This window comes from Ornithorhynchus anatinus, chromosome 21 (genome assembly GCF_004115215.2).
Source record: "Ornithorhynchus anatinus isolate Pmale09 chromosome 21, mOrnAna1.pri.v4, whole genome shotgun sequence".
NCBI lineage: Eukaryota > Metazoa > Chordata > Mammalia > Monotremata > Ornithorhynchidae > Ornithorhynchus > Ornithorhynchus anatinus.
In genome coordinates, this window is record NC_041748.1 from 6,550,583 (window position 1) to 6,563,088 (window position 12,506).

Below are 12,506 nucleotides of genomic sequence, written 5' to 3' on the forward strand. Positions count from 1 at the left end.
GGAAGGAACTTAGTATGAAGATATGGACAAAAATGTTGTTGGGCTTGGGGTGGGCTGAGTACTGAAATGTTTATGAGAAGCAGCGTGGCGCAGTGGAAAGAGCACGGGCTTTGGAGTCAGGGCTCATGAGTTCGAATCCCAGCTCTGCCACTTGTCAGCTGTGTGACTGTGGGCGAGTCACTTAACTTCTCTGTGCCTAAGTTCCCTCATCTGTAAAATGGGGATTAAGACTGTGAGCCCCACGTGGGACAACCTGATTCCCCTGTGTTTACCTCAGCGCTTAGAACAGTGCTCTGCACATAGTAAGCACTTAACAAATACCAACATTATTATTATGGGGTACAGACCCCAAGTTCACAGACGATGCTGAAGGGAGTGTGAATAGGCTGGAGAAAAGAGAGGACACTTAGGAAAGACCTCTCGAAGTGTGATTTTAGGAGGGCTTTGAAGATGGGAAGGGTGGTGGTCTGTTGGAGTTCCAGACCAGAGGGAGGATATCAGTCAGTCAATCATATTTATTAAGAGCTTTCTGTGTGCAGAGCACTTGGGAGAGTATACTAGAACAATATAACAGACACGTTCCCTTCCCATAACAAGCTTACAGACTACAGAGGGAGACAGGCATTAAGATAAAGAAATAAATGACGGATGTGGACATAAGAGCTGTGGGGCTGGGAGGAGGGATGAATAAAGGGAGCAAGTCAGGGCGATGCAGAAGGGAGAGGGAGAAAAGGAAAGGAGGGCTTAGTCAGGGGAGGAATCTCAGAGGAGGTGGGTCTTCAATAAGGCTTGAAGGTGGGAAGAATCATTTTCTGTCAGATATCAGGGGGGAGGGCGATCCAGGCCAGAGGCAAGATGTGGGTGAGAAGTCAGCGGCGAGGTGGATGAGATCAAGGTCCAGGCAAAGGGACAGACGAGATGCTCCCTGTGGCCAGGGAACCTGTCTACCGACTCTGTTGTTCCGAACTCTCCTAAGTGCTTAGTAGACTGCTTTGCACACAGTAAGCGCTCAACAAATATGATCCAATGAAGTAGACACTCAATACCATTGATGGACTGATGGCGTCAGTGAGAAGGCTGGTGTTAGAGGAGCCAGATGTGCTGGCTGAGTTATAGTACGAGATTAGGCAGGTACTTAGAAATGGGAAGCTGCATGGCCTAGTGGAAAGAGCATGGAACTGGAAGGCAGAAGCTCTGGGTTCTAGTCCCAGCTCCGCCACTTTGCTGTGTTGCCTTGGGCAAGCCGCTTAACTTCCATTTGCCTCAGTTCCCTCATCGACACAATGAGGATTCAATACCTGTTCTCTCTCCTCCTATACTGAGATTCCCAAATAGGACCTGATTATCTTGCATCTACTCCAGTGTTTCGTATAGTGATCGGAATATAATAAGGCTTAACAAATTCCATAATTATTTCTTTAATATTTTATGCCCAAACATGATCAAATAACAAGTCACCCCTTGGTCTGTTCTGTTTTTCACAATCCTGCCTCTGGTAACTGAGCCCAATGCCACTCTCTCCCCCTGTTGTCAGAGTGACCAAAACCAGAACCACCCTCTCTGCTCAACTTCCCTTTGGTCCAAGTATCATTTCCTTTTCTGAACAGGAATAGGGCTTTGGGTCTCAACTCAGGGAATAGACTAGTTCACTGTTTTGGTTTTGAAAATGGAATTTGTAAATTAGAATAAGATTGCATTTGCTCTGAGGGTTCTAAAGACCATGTACAATCAGTCAATCAATGGATGGCAATTGAGCGCTTATTGCATGGAGAGGACTGTAAGAGGCACTTGAGAGAGTACAGTACAATGGAGTTGGTAGATAGTTTTCCCCGCAGCTTCAACAGAATACATAGTCTGCTGGGAATCTTCTCTGTGCTAGCTGGTGCTCAGGAAATATTCTGCTTTAGAACATCTCTCACTCCTCATCCTTTCTTCTCTTTCATTCACCTGGTTACTCTCTCCCACTTTTTCTACTAACTTCTTCACCATGTTTCCCTCTCTCTCTCTCTTTCCCCCTCCCCCCCTCTCTGATACCCATCAAGTCCCACTTTTTTTGAATTTCTGTCTCTCTCTGGATCTGTCAGATGCAGCTATGCCTGAGCACTCTTCAGTTTCTTTCATTTCTCTATATCTTTATCTATCTCATCCACCTTGTTCAATCTTTGCTGTTTCCCTCATTTTTCTAGGTCGCTAAATCTCTACTTCTTTGTGTCTTTCCATGCCTCTGTGTCTACCACTCTGTTGCTGTCTGTATCTTTTGCTTCTGGTTCTTCTTTCTGTTTTTCCACTTTACTCATCTTTCTCTGCCTCTCTGTTACTCCAGTCTTCTGGGACTCTGTCTGTATCTCCTCACCCTATCTTTGATTTTGTTTGTGTTTCTCTGCGACCGTCTTTCTTTGTCTTGTTGCCTGGCTCTCTGCTTTCTTTCCATCTTCCAGTTATTTCTATCTTTGAGTCTCTGTCTTTCTACAATGCCATACCTACCTCTCATCGTGGGTCTCCGTCTTTGCCTTTCAATCCCTGCTTTAGGACTCTGTTTCTTTGCCACTTTCTGTCTTTGGGAGCTGCTTTCTCTGTCAGCATGTTTCTCTTAATGTTGAGCCGGTTTATGTTTCTGATTCTAATTTTCTCCTCTCCAGCTATGAGATCACAATTTCTGCTTCACAGAGTTTTACTGTTCTTCTGTTGTTTGTTGCTTGGCACATAGTAAGCCCTTAACAAATACCATTATTATTATTTGTCTTCCCCTGGTGGTCTCTTTGCTTCTCTCCAGGTTCAGGCTCGTTATGGGCAGGGAGCTTGTCAAACAAATCCATTGTACTGTACTCTCCCAAATAGTTAGTACAGTGCTCTGCACATAGTAAGTGCTCAATAAATGCCACTGATTGATTGAGGCTGTTTTTTCCTGTCAGTGGCTGCCTCAGGGTCCCCCTTCTTTTCCCTCTCTCCCTCCCCCCCAGCCATCTTTGCATTTCCTCATCCTCCTTCACGCTCCAGCTTGGATTTCTTTTTGGCCTGTGCTCAGTATAGGAAGTTGAGGGATAACAATGTTCACGGTTAAAAGGAGAGTCCAAGAAAAATGAAAAAGAATGCACACTGCCTAATCTTAGGCTCTGCTCCTCAAAAGAACAGGAATAGGCTTTCCATCTAGGTGTGCTAAGAGGTAGAGACAATCAGTCAATCAATACTACTTTTCAAGAATATTTATTAAGTGCTTATTGTGTACAGAGCATTGTTTTAAGCCCCTGGGAGAGAACAGTATAATAGAGTTGGTAGACAAATTCTCTGACCTCAAGGAGCTTACAGTCCAGAGAGAGAAGGGAAGCAGGATGGCCTAGGGGAAGGAACACAGGCCTACAAGTCAGAGAACCTGCGTTCTAATCCTAGTTGTGCCACTTACTTGTTGTGGGACCTTGAGCGAGACATTTTACTTCCTTGGGCCTCAGTTTCTTCAAATGTCAAATGGGGATTCATTACATGTTCTCTCTCCTACTTAGATTGTGAGCCCCATGTGGGACAGAGACTGTGTCCAACCTGATGAAGTCGTATCTACCCCAGAGTTTAGAAGTAGGACAGTCAATAGTATTTACTGAGTGCTTATTGTGTGCCAAGCATGGTAAGAAACGCTTGGGAGAGTACAATATACCAATACAACAGATTCCCTGCCCAAAATGAGCAGTCTAGAGGGGGAGACAGACATTAATATAAATAAATAAATTACAGATACATATATAAGTGCTGTGGAGCTGGGTGCAGGGATGAGTAAAGAGAGCAAGTCTGGGTGATGCAGTAAGGAACTGAAGAAAAGGAAAAGGGGAGACATTCCTTCAATAAGGCTTTGAAGAGACAGAGAGTAATTGTCTGTCGGATATGAGGAGGGAGGGGGTTCCAGGCCAGAGGCAGGATGTGGGCAAGGGGTCTGTGGCAAGATAGGGGAGATCAAGACACAGTGAGAAGGTTGGCACTAGAGGAGCGAAGTATGTGGGCTGGGTTGTAGATGGAGAGTAGTGAGGTGAGATAGGAGGGGACAAGGGTATGCACTGCTTTAAAGCCAATGATGACGACTTTCTATCTAATGTGGAGGTGAATGTGCAACCACTGGAGGTTCTTTGACAAGTGGGGAAACATGTCCTGAACATTTCTGTAGAAAAATGATCCAGGCAGCAGAGTGAAGTACAGACTGGAGTGGGGAGAGACAGGAGGCTGGAAGGTCAGCGAGGAGGCTGATACAGTAATCAAGTTGGGATAGAATAAGTGATTGGATTAGCATAGTAACAGTTTGGATGGAGAAGAAAGGTTGGATTTTAGTGATGTTGTGATGGTTGAACCGACAGGATTAGTGATTGGATTGAATATGTGGGTTGAATGAGAGAATAGAGTCAAGGATTCATTCATTCATTCAGTGGTATTTACTGAGTACTTACAGTGTGCAAAGCACTTTACTAAGTGCTTGGGAAAGTACAATATAACAATAAACAGACACATTCCCTGCCCACAATGAGCTTACAGTTTAGAGGGGGAGGAGACAGTCATTAATATAAATAAATAAATAATGCCAAGATTATGGGCTTGTGAGACAGGAAGGATGATGGTGCCATCTGCAATGATGGGAAAGTCAAGGGGAGGACAAGGTTTGGGTGGGAAGAAAAGAAGTTCTATTTTAGACATGTTAAATTTGAGGTGACGGGGTGACATCCACATAGATAATGTCTTAAAGGCAGGAGGAAATGGGAGACTCTAGAGAAGGAGAGAAATCAAGACTCAAGATGTAGAGTTGGGAATCATCCGTGTAGAGGAGTAGTGGAAGCCATGGGAACGAATGAGTTCTCCAAGGGAATGGGTGTAGATGGAGAATAGTGGGAACCAAGAACTGAAGCTTGAGGGACCCCCATAATTAGGTGGTGCGAGGCAGAGGTGGAGTCCACGAAAGAGATTGAAGATGAGTGGCCAGATAGGAGAACCAGGAAAGGACATGTCAGTGAAGTTGAGGTTGGATAATGTTTCCAGGAGAAGGGAGTGGTCAACATTGTCGAAGGCAGCTGAGCAGTTGAGGAGAATTAGGATGGAGCAGAGGCTGTTGGATTAGCAAGAAGGAGGTCATTGGTGATCTTTCAGAGGGTGGTTTCTGTGGAGTGAAGGGAACAGAAGTCAGATTGGAGGAGTCAAGGAGAGAATTGGAGGAGAGTAGTTTGAGACAACTGGTGCAGAAAACTCGCTCAACAAGTTTGGAGAGGAATGGTAGGAGGGAGGTGAGGTGATAACTAGAGGAAGCCATGGGGTCAAGGAAGGGTTTTTTTTAGGATAAGAGGAGAAATGGGTGTCTGACAGCAGTGAGAAAGAATCCACTGGAGAGAGAAAGGTCGAAGATGAGAGGGAGGAAAGAAGGGAGGGGGTAGAGCGTTCTGATAAGTTGTGAAGGAAAAGGGTCAGATGCTCAGATGGAGGTGGTAGATTTTGAGAGATGGCAGGAAATCTCCCCTAGAGATCCTGCTGTGAAAGATGGGAGAGTTGAAGAAGGAGCAGTAGGGGGGAGGGACTGGGGAGGGGCAGAGGTGATTTTAGGGATGCCTGACAGTATCAATTTTCTCAATATAGTAGGTGTCCAGGCCATCTGGGGCAAAGGATGGGAGAGGCAGGGGGTTTGAGAAGGGAGTTAAATGTCTGGAACAACTGATGAAGGAGATGGGCATGGGTGTCAATAAGGATGGAGAAATAATTTTGCCGGGTGGAGGAGAGGGCAGAGTTAAACCACACAACTATAAACTGAAAGTGGACAAAGTTGGCCTGTAATCTAGATTTCCACCAGCAGCGTTCAGTGGCTCATGCACAAGAGTGAAGGAAACGGACTTGTAGAGAAGCAGCGTGGCTCAGTGAAGAGAGTACGGGCTTGGGAGTCAGAGGTCATGGGTTTGAATCCTGGCTATGTCACTTCTCAGCTGTGTGACTTTGGGCAAGTCACCTAACTTCTCTGTGCCTCATTTACCTCATCTGTAAAATGGGGATTAAGACTGTGAGCCTCACGTGGGAAAACCTGATTAACCTGTATCTACCCCAGTGCTTAGAACAGTGCTCTGCACATAGTAAGTGCTTAACAAATACCAACATCATTATTATTATTATTATTACTATTGGAGGTGACTCAGGGCTGTGGGTTGGTGGTACGAGATCGATGAAGGGATGGGGGGTGACTGAGTTGAGTTCAGAAGAGAGGGTGGTGTTGAGAACATCACTTTGGTCATCAAAGGAAGGTAGTTTGGATGTGGAAGCTAAAATGACTCATGATGAGTTGAGAAAATTGGATGGAATTAAAAGCTTCAAGGACTTTGTGGGAGAACAGCATAGATTTGCGGAGAGGTGGTGTGTGGCAGAGAAGGCAATTGAGGAGTTGTGTTTGACACATAATAAGTGTTTAACACATACCATAAAAAGGGGAAAGGAAGGCATTTAAATAAATTATGGATACATACCTAAGTGCTGTGGGGCTGAGGACAGGGTGAATATCAAATGCTTATTTGAAATGATGCCAATCTAAGTGCAAAGTTCATGCAGACGGCAGAGGGTGTAGGGAAGTTGAGCACTTAGTCTGGGAAGGCCTCTAGGAGGAGATGGATTTTTAGGAGGGCTTTGGTGATGAGATAGTTGAGATGTATGTTGGCGTTAAAGGAGCGAAGAGTGTGGGTTGGGTTGTAGTACAAAGTCAGCGAGGTGAGGATGGAGGGGGTGAGTTGATTGAGTGCTTTATCAAGACATTATTGTGATCGGAGCACTCAACTAAACACTTGGAGAGGTGCTAGGGAGGAAAAAGCCTGCCCTCGAGAAGCTTCCAATTTAATTGGGGAAGCAGAAACAAAAAAGGCAAGAAATATGAAAAAAATGAGAAAAAGAGTACAAGATGGGAAGTCAGGGAACATGGGTTCCAATCCCAGATCCACCACTTGCCTGCTGTGTGACTTGACTTCTCTGTGCAGTTTCCAAATCTGTAAAATAAGGCTGAGATATCTGTGCTCCCTCCCCCCTAGACTGTGAATCCCTTTTGGGACAGGGACTGTATTCTATTATTTTTGTTGTACTCTCCAAAATGCTTAGTACAGTGCTCTGGGCTCAGTAAGCTCTCAATAAATATGATTGACTGATTGGTTGATTGGTCTCTAACCTCTCAACTCCTTTTTCCTCTTCTCCTTTCATCCCCTCCAATGATTATTTTTCCTTCTCCTTCCCCTCAGCTTCTCTCTCTCTCTCCCTGTTGTTTTCTCTCCTTTTTTCTCTCATTTTCACCTCTTCCTTCTCTCCCCCTTTTGACCCTTCAAGGCTCTGCTCTCGCAATGTTCTGCCTCAAGTTCTCCCCCGTGCAAACAATGGGAAATGGGTGCTCTTCTGGTGTAGGATGGGCCATCCGTTTCCATGAGGATGAGGTGTCCATGAGGTTTTCTGGAAAGAGATAGAGCGAGAGAGTACCTAGAACTGGTTGGACCTCGGGACTAACCAAAGAGAGAGACATGAGAATCAGAAGGGCCTGGGTTTTTATCCCACCTCCTCCACTTGCTTGTTGTGTGACCTCGGGCAAGTCGCTTCATTGCTTTGTGCCTCAGTTCCTTAATCTGAAATTTGGGGATGAAGACTGTGAGCCCCATGTGGGACAGGGGCTGTGTCCAACCTGATTAACTTGTATGTAACCCCGTGCTTAAGAACACTACCTTGTACATTGTAAGCACTTATAACAGATATCATTAAAAAAAAAGAGGTAACTGGTACCCAGAGAAATTAAGTGATTTGTCCAAGGCCACACAGCAAACAAGTGGCAGATCCGGGATTAGAACCCAGGCGCCCATGCGCTTGCTCTATCCACTAGGCAATGATGCTTTTCTTGCTCCTTAATCTACACAACTGACCCTCTGGAAAGCAGCCCAAACCTCACATCACAGGGGAGGACTTCCTGGTCTGGGCCACACACAAAAAAAGTGTCCCTCTAGACCGTGAACTCACTCTAGGCAGAAAACAAATCTACCAACTCTGTTGCTTTGTACTTTCCCAAACGCTTAATACAGTGCTCTGCACACAATAAGTGATCAATAAATCCCATTAACTGCTTGATAAAGCATCCACTTTGAGGTAATTCTAACTGGAATGGGTATTCATTCATTCAATCATATTTATTGAGTGCTTACCTTGTGCAAAGTGCTGTACTGAGCACCTGGGAGAGTACAATACAACAACGTAACAACCGTACGACACTTCTTTTTTACTCAGAGGACTCGCTCTTCGGCTTCAGTTTTGCTAAAGTGGATCTAATCTGGTGCCCTTCCTACCTCACTGTCTGCTACTTCTCCGATTTCTTTCTCCAGCCTCTCCTCACATCCTCTTCCTGTGGGCGTCCTGAAGAGTTCTCTCTGAGTCCTCCACTTGTCTCACTTCCCCCTTCATCTTGTTCTCACTAGCTTCGACTACCACCTTAGAGCAGATGTCGTCCAAACCTCTCCCTTCAGCTCCGACCTCTCTTCTGACCTGCAATTCTACTTGCCCTCTTGCCTCCTGGCCATCTGTTAGAGAAGCAGCATGGCTTAGTGGATGGAGCACGGGGCTGGGAGTCAGAAAGACATGGGTTCTAATCCCAGCTCCGCCACATGGCTGCTGTGTGACCTTGGACAAGTCCCTTCATTTTTGGAGCCTTAGTTACCTCATCCGGAAAATGGGGATTGAGATTGTAAGCCCCACGAGGGACATGGACTGTCCAATCCACTTTGTTTGAATACACCCCAGTGCTTAGTAGAGTGCCTGGCACATAGTAAGTGCTTAACAAATACCATTATTATTATCATCTCTGTAAGCAGGTTATGGGCAGGAAATGAGTCTATTTTTATATTGTACTCTCCCAAGCGCTTATTATAGTGCACTGCATGCAGTAAGTGTTCAATAAATATGACTGACTGAATGAAATTATTAATTAATGATAGCCCAATGCCACGTCATATTCACTTTGTCTGCACTTCTCATCTTTCCCCTTAATCCCGCTACTCCTCCTAACTGAAACTGATCATTTAGGGAAGCAGCGACCAGGCCAGGCCTGGGAGTCAGAGGACCTGCGTTCTAATCCCAGCTCTGTCATTTGTCTGCTGTATGATCTTGGGCAAGTCACTTCACTTCTCAGTGCCTCCATTTCCTCATCTGTAAAATGGGATGGGAATTAAAACCTACTCCCTCCTCCTTAGACCATGAGCCCCATGTGGGACAAAGATTATGTCTAACCTGATTACTAGTATCTACCCCAGCACTTTGAACAGTGCTTGGCATATAGTAAGCACTTAACGAGTACCATAATTGTTATTTTTATGATTATTTGTCCCTTCCCCACCACCCAAATAGCCACCTCCCTGCCAAATTCTAATCATCCTGCTGTTAAATGCATAAATCAGCCTCCTTGCTAGTCATTCAGTAAGTCAATTGCATTTATTGAGCTCTTACTATGTGCAGAGCACTGAACTAAGCACTTGGGAGAGACCAAAAAATAATAGACAAATTCCCTGCCCACAACGAGTTTACAGTCTAGAGGGGGAGACACACATTAATAGAAATAAATGAAATTACAGATATGTGCATAGTGCTGTGGGGCTTGGGGCTGGGGGTGATGAATAAAGGGAGCAAGTCAGGGTGATGCGAAAGGGAATGGGAGAAGAAGAAAGGAGGGCTTAGTCAGGGAAGGCCTCTTGGAGGAGATGTGCCTTCAGTAAGGCTTTGAAGTGAGGGAGAGTCATTGTCTGTCGGACTTGTGGAGGGAGGGTGTTCCAGACCAGAAGGAAGACATGGATGAGACAGGCGAGATAAAGGAACAGTGAGAAGGTTGGAATTAGAGGAGCTACAGTGTGAGGGCTGGATTGTGGAAGGAGAGAAGTGAGATGAGTTAAGAGGGGGCAAGGGGATTGAAGGCTTCAAAGCCAACAGTGAGGAATTTCTGTTTGATAAGGAGGTGGACGGACAAGCACTGGAGGCCTGAGGAGTGGGGAAATGTGGCTTGAATGATTTTGTAGAAAATGATCCAGGCAGCAGAGTGAAGTATGGACTGGAGTGGGAAGAGACAGGAGGCAGGGAGGTCAGCAAGGGGGTTGATTCAGTAATCAAGGTGGGATAGGATAAGAGATTGTATTAACATGATAGTAGTTTGGATGGAGAGGAAAGGGCAGATTTTAGCGATGTCATGAAGGCCTAACAGACAGGATTTAATGGTGGACTGAATATGTGTGTTGAATGAGAGAGAGGAGTCAAGGAGAACGCCAGGGTTACAGGCTGTGTTAACAGGCAGAATGGTGGTGCCATCTACAATGATGGGAAAGTCACGGGGAGGACAGGATTTGGGTGGAAAGATGAGTTCTGTTTTCTACATGTTAAATTTGAGGTGACGGGAAGACATCCAAATAGAGATGTCTTGAAGGCAGGAGGAAATGCGAGACTGCAGAGAGGGAGAGAGTTCGGGGCTGGAGAGGTCGATTTAGCTAACATCCGCGCTCTCCAGTCTACATTACACACCTGGATTATCTTCTCTAACTTCCTCATCTCCCAGCAGTCCTCTCCTTCAAATCTTCTACTGGTTTCCTGGGTTTCTCCACATCCAACAAACTCTCCTCACCATCAGCTTCAAGATCCCTATCTTACCTCTCTGCTCTCTTCACCCTTGATTCCTGAACTCATTCTCTTCATTCCTCCCAAACCAACCTTCTAAATCGCACCCCCTCCACTCTCCTGTTTTTATCTAGATGTTCACGTTGTGCTCGTGGTTTAGAATTCTCTTCTTCCCCAAATCTGACAGACAGAAGCCTCCCCCCTGGCCCCATTCATAGCCCTCCTAAATGCTCACCTCCTCCAACAAGCCTTCTCCAATTAATTCCCAACACCTTGTAACTCCTATAAAGCCATCAGCCATTTCTGGCATTTGCAAATTTGTTTATAGAAGAATTCAGCACTTTAATATAAACAGGATTATGTTGCACCTGCAATTTTATGTCTCTCTCTCTCTCCCATTGGAGTGTAAGTTTAAGAGAAGCAGCGTGGCTCAGTGGAAAGAACACGGACTTGGGAGTCAGAGGTCATGGGTTTGAATCCAGGCTATGCCACTTCTCAGCTGTGTGACTTTGGGAAAGTCACTTAACCTCTCTGTGCCTCAGTTCCCTCATCTGTAAAATGGGGATTGACTGTGAGCCTCATGTGGGACAACCTGATTACCCTGTATCTACCCCAGCACTTAGAACAGTGCTCTGCACATAGTAAGCGCTTAACAAATACCAACATTTTTATTATTAAGTTTCTTTTGGGAGGGGAATGTATTGCTTCTTTGTTTCATTTTGAGTTTCCCAAGTACTTACAGTACAGAGCACCAGATGGGTGTTCAATAAATACTATTGCTACTACTAATACTATGACTACTACTGCACGGCCTAGTGGGTAGAGCACGGGCCTGGGAGTCAGAAGGACCCGGGTTCTAATTCCACCTCTGCCACTTGTCTACTATGTGACTTAAGGCAAGTCGCTTCACTTCTCTGTGCCTCAGCTCCCTCATCTGTAAAATGGGGATTTAGACTGTGAGCCCTATGTGGGACAAGGACTGTATCCAACCTGATTTACTTGTGTCTACCGCTGTGCTTGGCTCAGTGCTTGACACCTAGTAAGTGCTTAACAAATACCATTGTTATTATTATTATCATTACTATTAGTACCACTACTAGAGAAGCAGCATGGCTTAGTGGAAAGAGCATGGGCTTGGGAGTCAGAGGACGTGGGTTCTAATCCCGCCTCCACCACAAATCTGCTATGTGACCTTGGAGCAAGTCACTTCACTTCTCTGTGCCTCAGCTCCCTCATCTGTAAAATGGGGTTTAAGACTGTGAGCCCCACATGGGACAACCTCATTACTCTTATACTTCCCCGATGCTTAGAACAGGGCTTGGCATATAGTAAGCGCTTAACAAATACCATTATTATTATTACTACTATTATTGCTCCTACTACCTAGTTGTGAGCAGCGAATGTGTCTGTTTATTTTTATATTGTACTCTCCCAAGCACTTAGTACAGTGCTTTGCACACAGTAAGCACTCAATAAATCCCATCGATTGCTTGATACTACTACTACTAATAATGATGACATTTGTTAAGCGCTTACTATGTGGAAAGCACTGTTCTAAGCACTGGGGAAGATACGAGGTGATCACATTGTCCCACATGGGACTCTCAGTCTTAATCCCCATTTTACAGATGAGGTAACTGAGGCCCGGAGAAGTAAAGTGACTTGCCCAAAGTCACACAGCTGACAAGGGGCTGAGCCATCATTACTAATTCCACTACTACTACCAATACTATTACTACTGATAATGATGGTATTTGTTAAGCACTTACTCTGTGCCAAGCACCGTTCTAAGTGCTGGAAAAGGGACAAGGTAATGAAGCTGTCTCACATGGGGCTCGCAGTCTTAATCCCTGTTTTACAGATGAGGTGACTGAGGCACAGAGAGGTGAAGTGAC